General features: G+C 44.0%; 1 long non-coding RNA gene across 1 annotated transcript; it reads left to right on the forward strand.

Moving 5' to 3' along the window:
* The first annotated feature begins 4,939 nt into the window (after window positions 1–4,939).
* On the forward strand, window positions 4,940–19,950 carry LOC135377107 (uncharacterized). The gene is made up of 3 exons (XR_010418035.1): window positions 4,940–5,088; window positions 16,514–16,588; window positions 19,915–19,950. It is a non-coding gene; the product is annotated as an uncharacterized LOC135377107 (long non-coding RNA).
* Window positions 19,951–20,157: the final 207 nt, after the last annotated feature.

The raw sequence follows: 20,157 nt of genomic DNA on the forward strand, positions 1-20,157 counted from the left end.
CATGACGACGATGGATGGATAGGGATGGGGGAAATAAAAACAAGTTTTCTGTGCACACGGTAAACGGTACTCTAGGTTCTTTAGCCATTTGAACTGGGAAAGGTTAAAGGGGTTGGGACGCTTTCATAGATGTGGTTTGTTACATCATGGGTGCATGTTTACCACACCATGACACTGATTAAGAAATGATTATTTTTGTTACACGTTATGACTCGCAAGATAAAAACCCTCGAACAGATAACCGACTAAAGCACACATGCCACATACCTCAGAGCTACAACCAATCCCATTGGAAGCCAGTCTGTGGCATTAGTGCTTCAGGAGTTTCTATATTCACGGTACCATTTCATACACTGTTATTCCCATGTTCGTTGCAACGCACACCTTGGTACAAAGAACCTTCTTTTACGTTCATGTGGAATGATTCTGTTGCAGAATGATTAGTGGGCATGACCTTGTTTTTGCTATTAGACTGACCACAGAACACTTGAACGGCACCGAGGATTTGTTCATCTTGCAGTGTCCTAGCTCACCTGTGGTAAGGACCATGCAGGTCAGTGAGGCAGTTTAATGATCCCTGCTTATGGCAACAAAATTATGTGTTATGCGGAAACAGCTTATTTAAAGCAGGATGAGGCGAAGGTGAGCGCATGCCCCGATGTTTCCTGACGTGACCTGGTACGTTGAAGAGACAAACAACTCACTTAACGAATCTGTTGCTCTTATCAGTGTGACTTTTTTTTCTGTGTTGTTACACACAACTCGAACACTACTTGTTTTTTGTTTCCAGATAACGCTCTCCTGCCGTTGGTCGGCTGCTCTTATGCCTGTCGGCTAGATAAAGCCAGGACTTATCTCTCACTGCAATTGGCGTGCGACTTATTTGTTGTTCGACACACATTGCAGTCTGAAAAGCACTCTTGTCCGACCTATCAGATAAAAAAGCAACGGATTCGTTAAGTGGAGCTCACGCTAAGCACACACAGACACATACACTCACCTTTATCGCATGACACTATCGCATGAGCTATTTCTATTGTAAAGATGTTAAAATCGATAAAACCCCAGTGCGAAGGTAAACAAAGGGACGAGTCGAATACAAACAAACAGACGACACTCAGCACTGACTGCAACCATATGAGTTTATTTCCGTCACTACCTTCCTTTGTAAACTCACATGGTTGCAGTCAGTGCTGTGTGTCGTCGCTTTGTTTGTGTTCGTCTCGTCCTTTTTTTTACCTTCGCACTGGGGTTTTATCGATTTTAACATGTCATGCCAACCCGCCCAAGTTTTAACCTTGTTCCAGATTGTAAAGAATTCTAAAGGTGCTCTACTGTGTGCTACTGCGTCAAAACTTCTTAAATATTTCAAATAGACACTCCCATTTTACAAGTTTATGTTCGAGGTACATAATGACCCACTGAACAGTACAATATAATAAATAGTATAAAATTATTAGTGCGAAATAAGTTGAGTGATCGTTTACCCTCGCGCATGAATACATGTCCAGCACTTGCTAAACCTTGACGTAGTCCCACGTGGAGCACGTGTTGCGTTTGTCATCCTGTGGTACTGCCGCAGCTGTGGCTATGAAATGCATGCAGACATGGAAATATGGAAGAAGACGACCACAGGAAGTAGTGGAGGATAAGATGGTTAACATGGGTCCTGGGCTGACTTCTAGAGTAGCAACTAGAGGATGCGGGCCGCGACATGAGGGGGCTGTCAGTCAGTAAATCAAATACATTTCAATTCGCAATACACCATGGCTACTATTGTTGTTTATATTTTAATCGCTATCATTTTCCTGTTTATTTACACTTTGTGTGGCAACTTGGGAAATGTGGCTATCTGCGCAGTAGCAAGAACAGTGTTGAAGGTTGAATTGGTCTCGGGAACGATTAGTTTTACCCCCATGGTGCATTCTCTCTTTTCTCTTTCTTCGGTGACGTCGAGTTTAACCGTCCCCACGGTTTGTAGTTTTCGTACTACCGAGCGCGCACATGATATGGTTTGACTACAATGTGTTTTCTTTACTGTATCCTACACTTGCACGAATATGAATAGAGAATGTCGCGGAGAACTCGCTGAACTTGCACTTCCATTTCCTCCTTATCGTCAGCATCGCGATAGTTGATCATGATATCAAGACCATTCATCCTCCCACCAAGGCATCTTCATGAGCAAAGCTTGCGCATGCTGTCTTGTCAAAGGAATGCTTCATTAGCCAACACATCGGAACGCCGAGGAGGAACACGCGGAACCTTGCGAGGAGGACGTGGGAGCTCTTGTCGAACTCTTGTAGCCGCCTTTTTTCGCATTTCGGGCACCATTCCACACACAACCGGGAACAAAAGAAAAAAAAAGGAAAACACCGTCGTCAAGCAGGCTCGTGGAATATCATGTCACACGACCGCTTCAATCGAATGTGCATCACGTTTCATCTGTCCTTCCTTTCGCTCTTCCTTCCTTCGTTTCAAGGCTGAACCAAGACTAGCACACTGCACTGTGCATCAGGAAAACGCTATTGTCGATGGTAACGCGATCGCGTGCACAAATCCTTCGTTGTATTAGCGAGGAAGTGTCAATTTAAGAGCAACAGGCGCGCATTAAAGATTGCTTCGAACGTGATTATCATACATTCATTTCAGTTGCTTTGCCAGTGATAAGAGGCAGTACTACATCAATCAAACACGGTGATACGTATGCCTTAAAGCGACAGCCCGGACCTCTGGACAGTATTCGGATTGCGACGGCATTCGATTGTCTTCCACACTTACGTTATTCACATAAAATAGAAAGCTTCCCTGTTTTACAGAACACGAATAAAATCCGTCGTACTAAGGTTTTATAAGCTAGTAGTTTGGTCTCCATCGGATAAGTTTTTAAGGATCGCTTTAGATACCCTTAACTTATCTAAGGCGTTGGAAGTAATTGACTCAATGTGATCTGACCACCCGAGGCGCCACAATGTGCTAAAAGTCGAGTGCAATGGGGGTGGGCGGTATGTGTCTTATCAAAGTACTTCAGTTTCACGAAAGTGTTCAAGGCCTTCCACGTACCCGTCTACCCCCGTTGCACTCGACTTTCAGTACATTGTGCCGCCTGGGACGTCAGCTTATATTTAAATCTAACTCCTAGATATTTTAACGAACGCACTAGTTTCACATTTTGCCGAAACATTTTCTAGTCAAATACCATCGGAGTATTGCGGTTGGAGAACGTAATGGTAAGACATTTGTCAATATTAATTTTCATGTCCCAGTTGCGACACCAATTCAATATCCTATTTAATGATTCCTGGAGAAGGACCTGGTCATTTGCCGATGTGGGTTCGCTATAAATTTCCCAGTCGTTGGCATATAAAAGTATCTTTGTTGGTACTTCCTTTACAATATCATCAATAAACAGTATAAACAACAGTGGACGCAGCACTGATCCCTGGGGTACCCCCGACGTTACAGGAACTTCTGTAGACAAACAATGATTGAACAAAACTCTCTGTGTACATCCAGATAAGTAACAATTCATCTAGTTCTGTTATTATTATTTATCAAACTGTTTAGTTTCGAAAGGAGCTTCTGATGTCAAACTTTATTACACGCCTTACGCATGTCTATAAAGATAAAATCATATTGGTTATTAGCATTAATGCGAGATGCAAGGCAGAACACAAACGCAATCAACTGGGTAGTAGTTGAATATCCTTGCCTAAAACCGCGCTCACGATTAGACAAAAGCGTGCTATCTCCCAAAAAACGACGCCTAATGATTAATCTTAAAATCATATGAAAAGCACGTTTCTTTGATTTAATAAAGGTGTTACTCGTTGCCGTTGCTGCTGTATGTGCTCCCCATAAAGAACACTATAGGGCGTGCTACTAATACCGTAAAACTGGAAATTTTCAGGACAACTTAATTTTATAGAATTTAGCGATCGAACTGTTTTTTCGCGAAATAAGGTTTTATGGTACCACGTAATATAATAGCGGGAATGTAAAAGAATAACCACTGGAACTCGCGAAGAAACGAGCCCCACAAATGGAGACCTACTTATTAACTGTCTTCGTTTCAGAAATTCGTTCTTCTCAAAGATACCACCACTTCAACATCAATAGTTTATTCGCATATTGTATCACTTTGGATTGTAGGCTTGGGGGAGGAGGTTGTAGCGCATAAAGGGCGAGAAAGGGAAATTCACTGTATGGACTGACGCTTCGGGGGCCGACCGCTTAACCCCACCCCCCTCCCGGCACCTGCTTACACAACAACGGGCATTTATGTCATTCTCGCGGCATTAGAGTTCATAACAAGCCTACATAAGCCTGGGTGCATGTAGAGGCTTGATGACACTGCCGGGAGTGTCATGAAGCCCGGAACCCGCGATTTCCACTTCCGTCCGTTTCCACACAGGTTCACGAAATCGCGGTCTCGCGAACTATTCCAGCGACGCACTCCCAGTTTTACAGTACGGGGGAGTTTTAGCGAATATTCGTCTATCAAATGTTTTGTTAACCCTTTCCCCAGGGCTCAACCAGAAGACGCATCGTCTACCCAGTGGTCACAAACGATGCCGCCTGGCCGAAACGATTAATTAAAATTCCCTATAAGCTCTCACACTGGATACACAACCTGTCACGTGGGTACGCTACCTGGGACATTGGGTCGTTTACCGTGCTGCTGCATGCAACTTTGTGCGGCACATCCTACAGGGCTAGAGTACGCTACAGTGAATCCCTCAAAATGCGCGGAATGTCGTGCCGTTTAGTGCAGGTGACACAGCGATGCAGTAAAGTGCTCCTGATTAGATGTCACCAATTTAAGAGTGAACTGTTACTGCCTAACTGACTACAGTGTGGGTATCCTGATAAAGGGGTTACGCTATGAGCAACTGATAAGATCGTTCTGCAATTTTCCCGGCACGTGAAGCAGCTCGCTTCCAACAGTTCGCTATCAGATAATAAGGTGAAGCTGTGTGAGCCTTTGTGACTTATTCGTATAAAAGCGGGTGGTACCCAACGGTCACTTGTGCAGTCGTTGGGTAACGTCAACTTACTGTTGTCCTGACAGGAAGTGGACTTTCAGAGGTGAGCCATTCGCAGCATGTTGTAAGTGAATTATTTCATCTCCAATCTTGCAAGATATATTGAGCATCAGCTTTGCATATGCTTATCTGTTTAAAAATGGTCCAAATGCAGGGAATAATCACGTTTATGTGGTAAATAGGGACAGAGGCATGCACAGCAGTTGAAAAAAATTAAAATCACTTTTCGGGGTCCATACGGATTCCATCATCTTCGTGATCAGAAAGATTCTGTCATCCTCAGAATAATAAAATAATGAAGGAACGAGACTCATCCACTGCGCCGTTTGTAATTAAAACATTAATAAGGGTGTCAGTTTGGAGGTTCCTCTTTGCTTCGTATGAATCGGCACAAAATGGCAAGGGTACGTCTCCACCAGCGCATCTAATTATGAAATCACGCATAGTGCGCGAACTGCCCCTTTCCGGATTTTGTTGTCCAAACAACCAGATAACGGAACTGGTATTTCTTAGAACCTCTCACCAAAAAGAAAAAAAAAAGAAAAGAAAAGCAGTCAGCCGTCGGGACGTTTACAGTGGTTGGAACCGTTACTTTTTTCGGTCCTGGTTTAACGGGTACTGCTCCATGAAAGCGAGCTTACCCTCACCGTACACGGTTGTAAGAGTGCGAGATAACAGTTTCAGGTGAAAACACAAGACTAGTAATAAACACATTGATTAATTACTTATTATTTTACTGCATTGTACTCTCGTGGTCTTCTGCGGAAAACAAAAAGCGAAGTGCCTTTTGGCAGAATCCAGTCAGTGCCATCGTTTGCTCCGACAAAAAAAAATGGCATCACAAAAGTCACAAACTTGTACTCGCATCTGGCATAATACAAAAAATAAATAAACAAACAAAGAAAGGTCGGTCGGTGGTACAATTATTTCACCTCTGAAGTGATTACCGAACCGGTAGCCGTATCAATTTTTTGTTCATTTTCCGTTCGGTTCAGGACAAGCAAAAAAAAACTGTTGGGGTTCGGTTCGGTACGGGTGCGACACAAAATAACGTTTTTTTCCGGTTTTCGGTTTGGGTTCAGTTCCGGTTCCGATCCCTGCAACGAACGCGGTGCGAAGGAAGCTGCGACTTGGCTGAGACACGTAGGAATACACACCTTGTCGCAGGGCATCTGTATGGTGAGCTAGAATGACTGGTGTGCTTACCGGCCTATCCAATGCATGGGAGCGCTTGGTCGCGGCCTTGGCACTCGACCACGTGCGATTGTTTACATGGATGCGCTAAAGCTCGCCGCGCGCCTTGCGGAAGGATTTTTGTGGGGATCCGAGGTACTCTTCTGTTTCGTATCACATGACCTTTCAGAGAAATGCAGAGGACCGCACCGCGCCGGCCGAGAAACGGAACAGTGTCGATGGGTGGTTTATCAAGAGCATCACGAGCTCAGTGCAAGGTCGTTGCTCGCTGAGGTTATCTCTCACTCTCTTGCAATTGATAATTTGTTGCTTACAACAATGATCATAAGTGATGCAACAGTGGTCGGTCTATGCATATCGCCGTATTCTCGCTTAGGCTTGAGGGATATTTGCGCTTCGGGGAACCCTTCGAGTTGGATTGGCAATGCGTTGAGCGTTCGCTCGCAGCGCGTGAACAATCTATAAGCAACTTGTCCAACTTGTACCCCGTCGAAAAGCTGATAGCCTCCTCAGCCAGAATTGAATCCATAACCTGACCCCAAGCAACTGAGGGTTTTAGTAAGGGGGCCTCCATAAATCACTGATTGTAAAATACACGTACAGTTCGTTAGACGAAGTGCAATGGCTATTCCTTGCAATCTAACTGTACTTGTTTTCTCGCATTCGAAATCGGCTATCGCATAAGGACCGCGTCCATGCGCAAGTATGCAAGGATTGTGTATCGAAGGGAAGGGAAGGGCCGTTACAGGACCTCACAGTATTACCCGAGACAGCACGGTGTCAATAGAGAAAGCAGCAGCAACAAATCGTATATTTTCTCATTTCACACAGTTTTCAGAAACCGTTTCTCGCAGTGATTCACAGGTTAGGGCGCAGGAGTCATATTCGTGCGTAGTGCAAGAATTAAGGGTTTGGGATGCGTATTCTTTGGCGTTTTATTAGGCCGGTAAATGGCCGGGATAAGTATAGGGAAGCGCACCAAGTGTGCGGATAAACAGTTTTCCACGGTTTAATCATGGGTCAGATAAACCTTCGTCGCTTCAGACACTGACCGGATGACAAACGTAGGGCCGCGCAGTGCTTTACAGAGGATTGCCTCATCAAATACCGCGATCATATGTACTACACCGCAATGTAGTTGATGCGATATAAATTACATCTAAGCATGCGACACTATCTTCACTTGTTATCCCTTAACGATAGGCAACCCGACGTTTCGTTGCTTTTCTATTCATCCTGTTCTGAACCCCTTAGCTGGTGTACGTACAAGTGGAAAGAACTTCGGCGATAATGTGCCAGCTGTTCACAGTCACATCATAACTAATGCTTGTTGCTCGCTATTTTCAAGAAATGAGACTCCGTGTAAGAACCGAAGGAAGTGTGTTTGGGGAACCCACTCATTGTTTTAGCTCGTACAGACTTATGTGTACATCTCGCGCTTTTTTTATTGTACACACCAGCATATAAGGCCAATAAAATTTCTTTATATATAACTGGTTTGTTGAATGCCAGTATTCAATAGCAAGCAATGGAAGAGCGTCGCTAAAGTTGGAAGTAAGAACGACAAGATAAAATCTGCAATAAAATAAACATTATACCGTCCTTGGTTTCCGAATATTCACCAGATAACAATGCCGAATTTCTGAAGAAAAAGACTATAAATTATGGAACAGCTTCGTTTGCAGCGGACACAGAAAATAGCAGCCGCGCTCGGCATGTATCATGATACCTGATAACAGCGCGACGATGTCTTTCTGGAAATGATAAAGATTAGTGAAGTTACGGGGGGTAACTTCTGAATGCTGTATCAAAATAGGACGGTATACACTGTCTGCGTAGCATAAAAGGTGGTGGATACTTCCGAGCGACCTGCCTGCTTGTCTGGCGGCACATGCTACTCTGGGGCGGGGGAAGGGGGGGGGGGGGGACGTTCTTCATAGGCAATTGAGCTGACATTTGTCTTAAAGTGTACGAGGAAAGCCCATCCTCAGACAGCACAGCTTCCTCCGAGATTCGAACCCGGGTCACCTACCAGTTTCGGCATGCCATGTCAGCAAAAAGGGCACCTCACATTCTAACGCATACTGCGCCCAGCACCAGGAGGGCCGCCGCAGATTTACCAGCGTATACACGGAGTGGCCCGGACTTGACCCGCTTTGGGGTTGCTGGTTCTGCTGAAGCTATCTTCCAAAATTTGGGCGGATTTGTAGGAAGACATCTGCTCCTGAGCACTGAAGTTATGAAAGTTCTCTCTCTCTCTCTCTCTCCTTTTTTTATAATTAATGATGTACTTTGCGAACTTGGCTGCTCTGTGGTGGCGTCCATGAAAACAAAGTACAGGTCACTGCCCAGCATGGAGCGAACACTATAGGAACTGTTGCGCTGAGAATGCGCCCTCGCTTTGAGAGACGCTCACCTCAGCCAGTAGGACAAGCCTATTCTGCTGGAACTGTTTTTGTTTTCCCCTTTGGTACAGGTACCAAAGGGGAAAACAAAACAAGGTATCTACACTGTGTCACTGCTCTCCTCCTTTCCCGGCTTTTCACGATGCAATAATCTTAAACAATATGAAGACCAATACACAAAAATGATCCTGAAATTCTGTTTCACAGTTGATATATAATCAGAATGAGTCAGCTGGACTAGAAAGCATACCATGCTTTCTAATCCAGCTGATTCATACTGATTATATATCAACTGTGAAATAGAAAGCTTGTTGCATCGCGAAAAGCCGGGAAAGGGAGAGAGCAGTGACATAGTGTATAAACCCTGTTCTGAAATCGTAAGCAAAAACCATTGCTTCTACGACGAAAGTATAAAAGAGACAGTGCTCCTACAGGATGTGACTTTCTGTCTAAACAGGATCTCACCTTCTACTACCTCTAGTACGATGTTCGCGACAAATACATGGTGCACCCCGACTTTTGCTTGTCAAACGACGCGATTACATGTTATGAGGTAAATAAGGAGATGCTCTTCAGCTTGCATAATTTGATATCAAGAATTGGGTGAGGTATCTGGCTGATTTTCCAAATACTCTGCATCTATTAGTACACGACGCTGTTTTTGGAAATGGCGCCTTAAACAAAACTTCAGGGGCATGAGTATGGAAGGATTTGTGTGACTTTCAGAGCGTGTATCACGATGGTCAGTCTGTCGCGCCCAAAACTTTATACATTGCGCACCAGTGTATCATTGCATTATACCACAAGCGCATCATGTTGGGTTGTACAACAATGGCGTGTAACAAATCCTGCAGCCAAAATTTTAGCAGTCTTCCAACATGTCTCAAAACGGAGGTATTTTATTACCAATCATGGGCTGGGCATATACAGACAAGCAGCAAACGAGTATGTACCCTGCTGTGAATGCTAACTGTATACCTCAAGTATATCTTTATGACTATCGAAGTCACTTCCATATACATTAATTTATACACAACGTATCTGTGTGATGTACCCAAGGAGACTGGAATGGAATGCATTTGTGCTACCTCACAAAACATGTAAGAGCTTCACACAGAATTGTACATAACAAAAATACTCTACTCAAGTTACTTTACCTTAAGTGCTCTTGGGAGTAACTTGGTATCTTACAAATACTTTTAAAAGGCATTGTTTAGTAACTTGACTTGAATGCTTTTTTAGTATATTCTACAAGCTTGCAGCAGTGAAAGTCCACTCCATTCCTCCCTTTTGTTTATTTATTGCTTTTTTTTCTTTGACTTTCTATATGGCTAGGCGAACACTCTCTCGAAGAAAGTATGTAACTACAAGGTCACTAATTACCTAAAATTCATTAATTAACCTCTTTAGTTAGGGGATTTCGCGCAGAAGCGATGTAGCCGAACCAGACATATTCCTTATCCCAAGAAGAAAATTATCTCCCAATTATCCCAAGAAGGAATCGAAAGGCATTGAAGCACTGCCTTTACCAGAACATTCCAAAACGCGAACTCCTCCGTCCGTCGTAATCGTATCGCCGAAGCGTGACGTATCAGCACTAAAGAATGGGATGCCTCAATGGGCATACACACAGGGAGCTAGTATTCAGTCACCCTACAAAGGACACTTTCGCGAAACGAGTTCCTGCCGGTGATACACGGAAAGAGCGAACCCTTTTTTTCTGTTTGTAAAATATACAGGGTACGTGTTTCACGCAAATCGCCCGGCTGAATAATTCGTGAACAGGGGGCGCCATCGAAGAAATTTATTTTTGGTAGAGATGCCTAGGACATCGACCATGAACTCAGTAGCGAGGGGCTCATTTGCATACGCTCACTAATTAAATAAATGTGCTAACTTTTAACTTTTACTTCGCACGCTTACGGAACTTCTGTTTTACGCATCGGGACCTTCGGCAAAAAATATTCCAAGAAAAAATTGGCGGTGTACGCTTTTTTTGTACTGTCAATTATTCCGAACATAGGGAGGAAAAGCCCCGCATACCGTTTTCAACAAATCGAGCGAGAACGTTGTCGTTCGGTATGATGGTTGGCTAGGAGCGTGCTATGTGGTGTAGCCAATTCTTAACAGTGTACCCCACTTGTTCACAGCGCTCGAGGCGCATTCGTCATCATCCATGATAAGAGCACGCTATCTCACCTGCGGAACGACACAACCGCCAGCGCCCTTTACCATTCGCTTTGTGAAGGAATATCAAACCGTCCCTTGCGGCTGTTCCTAATCTTCCGTCCACCCCGTGTGTGTCAACCAGTCGGATGAACACGAAATTGACAGCCGGATAGCTGATCCAAAGAGCGCATTCCCAAGCAGCACAGTGTACTGAAAGTCGGGTGCAACAGGGGTGGACGGTATGTGTCTTATCAGTGTTCTTTAGTTTCACGAGTTTGTTCAAGGCCTTCCACCTACCCGTCCACCCCTATTGCACTCGACTTTCAGTACATTTTGCTGCTTGGGTTGGTGCACTGCTCCGCGCAATAAACATGTAAACCGAAACCTATTAATTACTCGAAAAAATCACGAAGCGTCGATGTCTTTTTTTTCCTTGGAATATTTTTCGCCGAAGGTCTCGATACTTAAAACAGAAGTTCCGTTAGCGTGCGAAGTAAAAGTTAAAAGTTAGCATGTTTATTTATTTGGTGAGCGTATGCAAATTAGTTGCTCGCTACTGAGTTCATGGTCGATGTCCCAGGGATCTCTACCACAAGAAATTTCTTCGATGGCGCCCCCTGTTCACAAATTATTCAGCCGGGGGATTCTCGTGAAACACCCTGTAAACAGGGTGTCCAAGAAAACGTGTCATTGAATTATAATAAAAAAACTACGCCACCTGGAGAGTCATGGGGTCAACAGCATTTGTTCTTACTAGGTTTTTGCCACCTCCTGACGTGAATGTCGTATAACGTAAGTTTAATTATGCAACTTTTTGAGAGCTTAACAACGAAATTTACCAAGTAAAGTCACTTTTTTACCCCACCACGGCATCGCTGAAAGAGAGAACACCGGTATGGCTTATCGCGTCAGACTTTCGCTAGGATCGCGCTTTCCCTCTACCAATTTTGGGAACTGTCACTTTTTCTACAATCACTCTGTGGGCTGGCTTTGAAACTCCTTTCGTCGGACTGCGAGCGATTGCGCTCAAAAGGTCATCGCGCGTTATCGCGAAAAACTCATCGCGCGGTCCGCTGCTCCGAAAAGCATAATGTTCGCCTATTTTTTCCGATGGCATAGCTCGTGAATATCACCGTGAATTATCATGAATTTGAGTGAATTCCGCACGCTCTTTATATTGATGGGGTAAAAAGTAACCTTTACATGGCAAATTTTTGGGTTCAGTTCGCAAATACTTACATAATTAAACTTACAATACACGAGGTGGCAAAAATCTAGTAAGAACAATTGCCGTTGACCGCATGGTTCTAGGTGGCGTGTTTTTTTTTTTTATTATTATAATTCAATGACACGTCTTCCTGGACACCCTGTATAACGATATATCAGTCGGGTATAGCTAAAAAACAATACAACCGACCGATGACAACAATACGACCAATGAAGATGTGGCGGCCCGTGGACGACGACGACGACGACGCGCCTCTGCTGCCGCGAGCCTCAGCGCCTGGCAGCCAGTTCTACCGAACGGTCCTAACGTGAGGCCAAGACCATCTGCCCGTTGGGGCACTCCATCATCGCCGGTCAGGACTCATGTAGAGGGACTCCACCTCCTCTACATTTCGTCACCCGAACAACGAACATCATGTTCGGCGTAATTCGGCCATTCAACCGAGGATCATCACTTCAACATCGGGGAACATCCACTCAAACGTTGCCTGCCTGCGTACTGTTGATGAGGCCCAACAAGGCCGAAACAGCTGTCCAGTACTGGTATGGCGACGTTTGAGTTACAAACATATGCTATACGTGCAGCCAAAGAGCTCCGGCTATTTTTTTCATTTTATACTTCACTGGCTTTGCACTGGGCTTTCAGTGAGTGAGTTATCTCACCCTGACGGGAGGAATCACGTGTTACGTGACCTTCTGACGCCATCCACTCAAACGTTGCCTGCCTGCGTACTGTTGATGAGGCCCAACAAGGCCGAAACAGCTGTCCAGTACTGGTATGGCGACGTTTGAGTTACAAATATATATATATATATATATATATATATATATATATATATATAAGCAGGAAAAATCAGAAGACGACAAAGAGCTTACAGGAAAACACAAAGGGGAGTTTATTAACACATATAGGGATAGGAGTCGACGTTTCGGCAGTCAGCGCTGCCTTCGACGGGACTGGGGTTTGGTGACAAGAACAAGCTTTATATATGGGAGAGGGTTATGTACAAGGGAAAGAGAGCAGCGCATGCGCTTTTGTCATGACTAACATAGGTTGGTGACTAAGTGAAAGGGGAATGACCGGGTCTGTGCAGCAGGACCTTGAGGAAATACCCGTGAGCCTGAAAAAGAGACAAAAGAGTGTATGTATTGTGCTGGATTAGGAATGCAGGTTGCGAATGGTAGAAAGGATTCCTGGATCTTCGTTTACCTGACACTGGAATTTATGAATGAGATAAGACTCGCGCTGTTCCCTGAGCCGCTGGGAAAGAAAGCCTGACTGCAGGATGAAAATAGATATATTGGTGATTGATTGTCCTGGTTTACTGAAATGGCGCGACACTGGCAGATTAGGTTTCTTCGCGACGTCAGATTTGTGGTTATTGAATCGCGTTCTAAATGAAGTAGCTGTCTGTCCGATATATTGGGCGTTGCATTCATTACATTGAAGAAGATAGACAACATTGGAAGAATTACAGTTAAAGTCGCCATTAATGTTGACCCGATAATTAGAATTGGTACTATCTGCAGAGTTAGCGGCTTGCATTGATTTACAAATTTGGCATCTAGTTGCATTACAAGGGTGGCAACCAATGTTATTTTCTGGAAGTTTGTTAATTTTGGCATTTACTAGTCTGTCTTGGATGTTCCGCGCCCGGCGATAACTTACGCGCGGTGGCTGTGAGAATATTTCCTTCATCCGATCAGATTGTGAAAGAATTGTGTAGTGGCGGTTGAGTATCCGGCTAATGTTAGGAACGCTGCCATTGAATGTGACAGTGAGATTTACTGCAGAATTTCCGTTGGCTCGAGGAGATCTTTGGAGCAATTGTTGGCGATCTGTGGATCTTGCTCTGGCTATAGCGTCTTTAACAAGTTTGTCCGGGTATTCACGATCAATGAAGGCTTGTTCTAGTCGTTGGAGATGGTTGTCTAGTTCGGCATCGTTAGTGCATATTCTGCGGTAGCGCAATGCCTGACTATAAGGTATGGCTAACTTAGTTGCTAAAGTTTAGCTAAAAGTTAGCCATACCTTATAGTCAGGCATTGCGCTACCGCAGAATATGCACTAACGATGCCGAACTAGACAACCATCTCCAACGACTAGAACAAGCCTTCATTGATCGTGAATACCCGGACAAACTTGTTAAAGACTCTATAGCCAGAGCAAGATCCACAGATCGCCAACAATTGCTCCAAAGATCTCCTCGAGCCAACGGAAATTCTGCAGTAAATCTCACTGTCACATTCAATGGCAGCGTTCCTAACATTAGCCGGATACTCAACCGCCACTACACAATTCTTTCACACTCTGATCGGATGAAGGAAATATCCTCACAACCACCGCGCGTAAGTTATCGCCGGGCGCGGAACATCCAAGACAGACTAGTAAATGCCAAAATTGACAAACTTCCAGAAAATAACATTGGTTGCCACCCTTGTAATGCAACTAGATGCCAAATTTGTAAATCAATGCAAGCCGCTAACTCTGCAGATAGTACCAATTCTAATTATCGGGTCAACATTAATGGCGACTTTAACTGTAATTCTTCCAATGTTGTCTATCTTCTTCAATGTAATGAATGCAACGCCCAATATATCGGACAGACAGCTACTTCATTTAGAACGCGATTCAATAACCACAAATCTGACGTCGCGAAGAAACCTAATCTGCCAGTGTCGCGCCAATTCAGTAAACCAGGACACTCAATCACCAATATATCTATTTTCATCCTGCAGTCAGGCTTTCTTTCCCAGCGGCTCAGGGAACAGCGCGAGTCTTATCTCATTCATAAATTCCAGTGTCAGATAAACGAAGATCCAGGAATCCTTTCTACCATTCGCAACCTGCATTCCTAATCCATCACAATACATACGCTCTTTTGTCTCTTTTTCAGGCTCACGGGTATTTCCTCAAGGTCCTGCTGCACAGACCCGGTCATTCCCCTTTCACTTAGTCACCAACCTATGTTAGTCATGACAAAAGCGCATGCGCTGCTGTCTTTCCCTTGTACATAACCCTCTCTCATATATAAAGCTTGTTCTTGTCACCAAACCCCAGTCCCGTCGAAGGCAGCGCTGACTGCCGAAACGTCGACCCCTATCCCTATATGTGTTAATAAACTCCCCTTTGTGTTTTCCTGTAAGCTCTTTGTCGTCTTCTGATTTTTCCTGCTTATTTCATTCTCGTGGTCAACCGCCCTCCTAAGCTTCTAATCTATATATATATATATATATATATATATAAAAGTGAAATAATAAGACTTGGACTACACACTGTTAAAACAGAACTTCACCACATAGCACGCTCCTGACCAACCATCATACCGAATGATATCATTCTGCGTCATGATTTGTTCAAAACAGGGGGGAGGCGCCTATCTGGGACAAGATAATCTGTCCCAGATAGGCGCCTCCTCTCATTTTCCACAAATCAATGCACAGAATGATATCATTCCGAATGACGGTTGGCTAGGAGCGTGCTATGTGGTGAAGTTCTGTTTTAACAGTGCAGATTACAGGAACGTTAACAAAAACTAATTTATTTAATGGGCAATTTAACACATAGATTAAAAAAAGAATGGTCGACGTTTCGACAGTGGCACTGTCTTCGTCAGGACAAAAGAGGTCCAAGGGTTGCATATTGCTTAAATAGGTTTCCTGGGTGACGTCACAATCGGTGCAAGTATGCCACGTGGCAGTTATATATATATATATATATATATGTGAAATAATAAGACTTGGACTACAGATCACAGGAACGTTAACAATTTTTTTTTGTCCTGACGAAGACAGTGCCACTGTCGAAACGTCGACCATTCTTTTTTTTTTAATCTACGTGTTAAATTGCCCATTAAATAAATTAGTTCTTGTTAACGTTCATGTGATCTGTAGTCCAAGTCTTATTATTTCACTTTTATTCAACTTCGTAGCCGTCTGATATATTTAGCTATTTGTTCTATATATATATATGTATATGTGTGTGTGTGTGTGTGTGCCGCGTAACAATGAATCACCCATAAAATGTAGACTATCGCAGGCTAGGAGCGAGCTGCGCTGCGTCATTCCCTATTCACCTTCCAATTCTTGACCATGTTAATCTTGCGTCGGATCCGTTTGGACAGCGCCAACGTTATTTCCAGGTGGATCAAAGATGCTGCGTAACCAATACTAGCAAGAAGTCAGTCGAAGACACGCCGCACGATATCGCAACCAAGCCGTTTTCCATCAATATTGCTATCAAATTAACAATATTAAGCATTCTGACACACTTGCAGCTTACTGTGTTGGTTCTGCCAGTCAAGAGCTCAAGAGCCTACTAAACTACGCTTGTCAACTTAACATGTTTCTCAGTTGTTTTACGGTGCATTTAAGGTTATGTACTTCTGTAAATTTCTGTACTCGACTGCTAAAGAACTACAGAGTTTTAGACTTTTGTACGACTTGATCGAACAGCTCATTTCTCCCTTTAAGGCGAAAGACTGATTGCACGCTTTTCATCAGCTCATGCTATGAATAGAGGCGAGCCCATGGAGGAAATGTCTCAAGGTAACGTGGTATCCTTCTAATCCCGACTAGGTAGGCCAACTATAGACCATAATGTGAGCTGTGTGTCCAAATATTGCGCGTAACAAGATCCCCTACAAAAGAAAAATATAGAAAAAAACATGTCGTTTGATGTAGATGAGGTGCTGGTCAGCCACGAGTTACTGACGTACGCCTTTATTGCGCGAAGCTCTTTACCACACCATGCCTTATGATGCAGTGATACGAATTCTACTGCCTATTTTATGCCCTACGGATGTGTTTTGTGTAGGTAAGACCCCGCTGCAGCTAGAAGCGTCATCGTTAACATCACAATAAACTTCTTCACAGCCTGCAAACACAATATACCATTGACAAAGTTTAAAGGGACTATTGCATATGAAAACATGTGTATATGAACTATACTGTAATCTTCGACTGCATATCAGAAGAAGGAATGCCGACTTCCAAAAGAATGAGTTCTATAACCTCTGGACGCGCAAGAAATTTCATGTGATGTCCTCCACCTTTCCATTGTTGCGATGACCAGCTGCATCAGCCATTCCGTGCTCACATTGGCCGTTCATTGTACTTCGCCACAATCTAGAGGCTGAATCAGATTACTGCATTTACGGCTGCCTACAGCGTCTTACGTGTGCCGTCGTTCCATATAAATGATGTTCGGTTGCCATGATTCGGTGTTAGTGGCCGTAACAGGCAAGCGCAGCCGTAACCGCACAATTGTGAATCAGCGTTAAAGAGGTAGCTTTTAAAACAATCCAAAGTACTCTTTAGCGTCTGCGAGGGCAACCTTAGAGACGACACGAGCAAAAGCAAAGAGGCGCGTACTAGCACGACTGGTCACCTCTCAGCCATCGGATGATTATCACCCAGTCAACGTGAAGAACACCCACATCAATATTCTTAAGGCCAATCAGGAGTAAGGAATCTGAAGCAGCTCTTCCGCATATTTCCGCCAGTGGCGGCGTTGTTCTGCAAGCGGCGCTTTCCGCTGAGCTTCCGGCCACTGGCCAAACGCCCCTCAAGCCGCTGCTTGGTTACAGAGTAAATCATTTTACGCCTGTATTCGCTCAATACAGGGGTATTATCATAGAAACAACCTTTCTATCCCGCAAACTGTAGCAAATGGTGTAAAAAGAGCATTACTAAAGGTGGAATATCGACATACACCACCTTTTTTTCCGTGACGATCATTTAGTGTGTAAAGCCAGGTGTTCAAAGAGGTGTTTACGTCCTATAAGCTTTCTTACACCCTATTTGAACTGGGAATATGGTTTTTAAAACGGCGTTTTAATTGGTCAAAGGAAAATTATACTCATTTCGCAGCTCCACTCAGCAGTTAATGACATTACAAACGATAACTTGAGTCAGAAACACAGTATTTAGCAGAAAATGATATCAGGAATTTAAACGCTATCCTTGACACGTTGCAGGCGTACGTTTTAATTGCAAAGACGAATTCCCGTCACCGTTACAGACGTTTTCCGCTACTACACTTAACGAACGTGCCCCAAACAAATTGTATATAAGTATATGATCCATCCGATACATCAATAGAGGCTACCGAAGGTGACCTCTATTCTTCTCTTCACGCCTTGTCGCATTGACGCATTGACCTCTTCAAGCTTCGGCACTCACGCCTACAGTACCTAACAAGCCGTGCCTGTGACGCATTGCGCTTCGGGTTTGGTTGTACAATGAAACCACGGCTGGAAGTCTGCCGTGTTCAAGGCGGTGGTTGCCGTAGACTCAAGAACATCGAACTGTATGTGTTGGTATGCTGTCGTTGGAGCTTGTATTACACTAACCATTTGTGAGGCAGTATTTGCCACAAAACAATTCCATTCTGAAATGTGTTTTCAACAGAATACTCCCCTTTTACCGGTGTTTTGTTGTTAAACACCCATTATAAGAGTGTCTTATGAGGAAAACACCCTTGAGACTTCAGACCCTTCATTTTTGTGTAAAGGCAACACCAAAAAGTTGTGCGCCATGGGACAAGTCATTTACACCAAAAACTGTAAAAACTTTACTGTGTAGACTCGTCCGCCCAAAGGGCTGATTGGTTTTGGAAGTGTGATGTCTTCTCCGATTTCCAGAAAGGGAATTCCGGGATACTCTCAACAACTGCCGTCTGCTCTTACTATGCATCACATAAAACCGCACAGGAACTACTCCAGAAATTTGCGTGAGACTTTCAGGGTTATCGTCGGTAATGAACGAGGAGTAAAAGAGCGCTACAGTTTCGGAATCGACCGCGACTAGAGTCACTATATAGAGGGCAGAGTAGCGACACTCAGCCACGTCGGTGAGCAAGACCACCATCTTGGGTCCGGAGCGACTGCGACGCCCATCTCCCCCTTCTCCGCAGTAGAACTGCGCGCAGTCGAGTCAGTTCGCAACCAAGGATACAGATTTTGGATGGAGGGGACTCAACATGGGCGACGCGTTCTTAGAAAGAGGAACCACGTGGCACGGCCGGCCCAATTGCGGACACTGAACGGCGGCTTCTGCAGAGAAAAGGAAAGCGATATTCTGTACCCTTATTTAGTGACTCTAACCGCGACGGATGCAACAGTCACTTTAATGCTTGTTAATGCTTCAGCGGCGCCATCCCTTTTGACGATCAACCTGCACTGTAGCGTTAACGGCAATGTGTATTTGAAAACTTTGAAAGAGCGTATGTTTTCTGTGCATACAGGATGTCCAAGCTAAATGCGAACATATATATTTTTTTAAATAGTTGTATCACTTTTTTTCGAGATGAAGTCAGTTGCAATATGGCATATGCTGAAGAGTGCTCCTTAAGAGGGTTCCAATAAAGTCCTGAGGCTATGTTCAAATTAACTTCCAATAAACTTTTTAACTGCAAGAGCTAAGAAGTTGTCCCAATGCGAACATGCGGTCCCCTCGGTCACCTGATACCGTAGCCGTTTTCTGAACAAAAATGGGTTCGATAGATTGTCCGCAAAAGTTCGTGAAGAAACACCCTTTTTTATTATTTTGCTCATTGTGCATCTTCGGAGACGCGTCTTTCTACAGCTTTCTCATTCACACTTTGGCTCTAGTACTTATGGTTAAAACAACAATTAACTTCATTTAAATAATTCATTACAAAACAGAAATGGTTTGAGTGTCCTCACACCGATGGTAACACCATGCAGTCCGTCTTTTTGAGGTGCGACGTGACACAGTTTTACAACTTTGGCCCATTTTGCGTGATGCAGCCTGAATATTGTGTGCAATCGACAAGCATTAGTCCATGATATGTTGTTCCTGCGAACCTTTGGGAGTACGATATTCTAACTGGCCCTTTATTCTTCCTGAAGAAGACAACCATGACTGTGTGTCCTCGAGCAATCCTGCTGGAAGCCCCACATCTCGTAAGATACCTTTCCTACTCTGACAAACATAACACGAACATTAGGGCGTTGTTGTGAGCTGTAAAGTGACCCACTGCAAGGCGTAAATCACAGCTATCGACTTTCGACGCCGATAGAATGATCTCTGAGCGTACCTTTTGGGAAGTTTTGTCCGTATAGATTGCGATGAAAATGGGTGTTCTGAGGCTG

This window comes from Ornithodoros turicata, chromosome 1 (assembly GCF_037126465.1).
Source record: "Ornithodoros turicata isolate Travis chromosome 1, ASM3712646v1, whole genome shotgun sequence".
Taxonomy (NCBI): Eukaryota; Metazoa; Arthropoda; class Arachnida; order Ixodida; family Argasidae; genus Ornithodoros; species Ornithodoros turicata.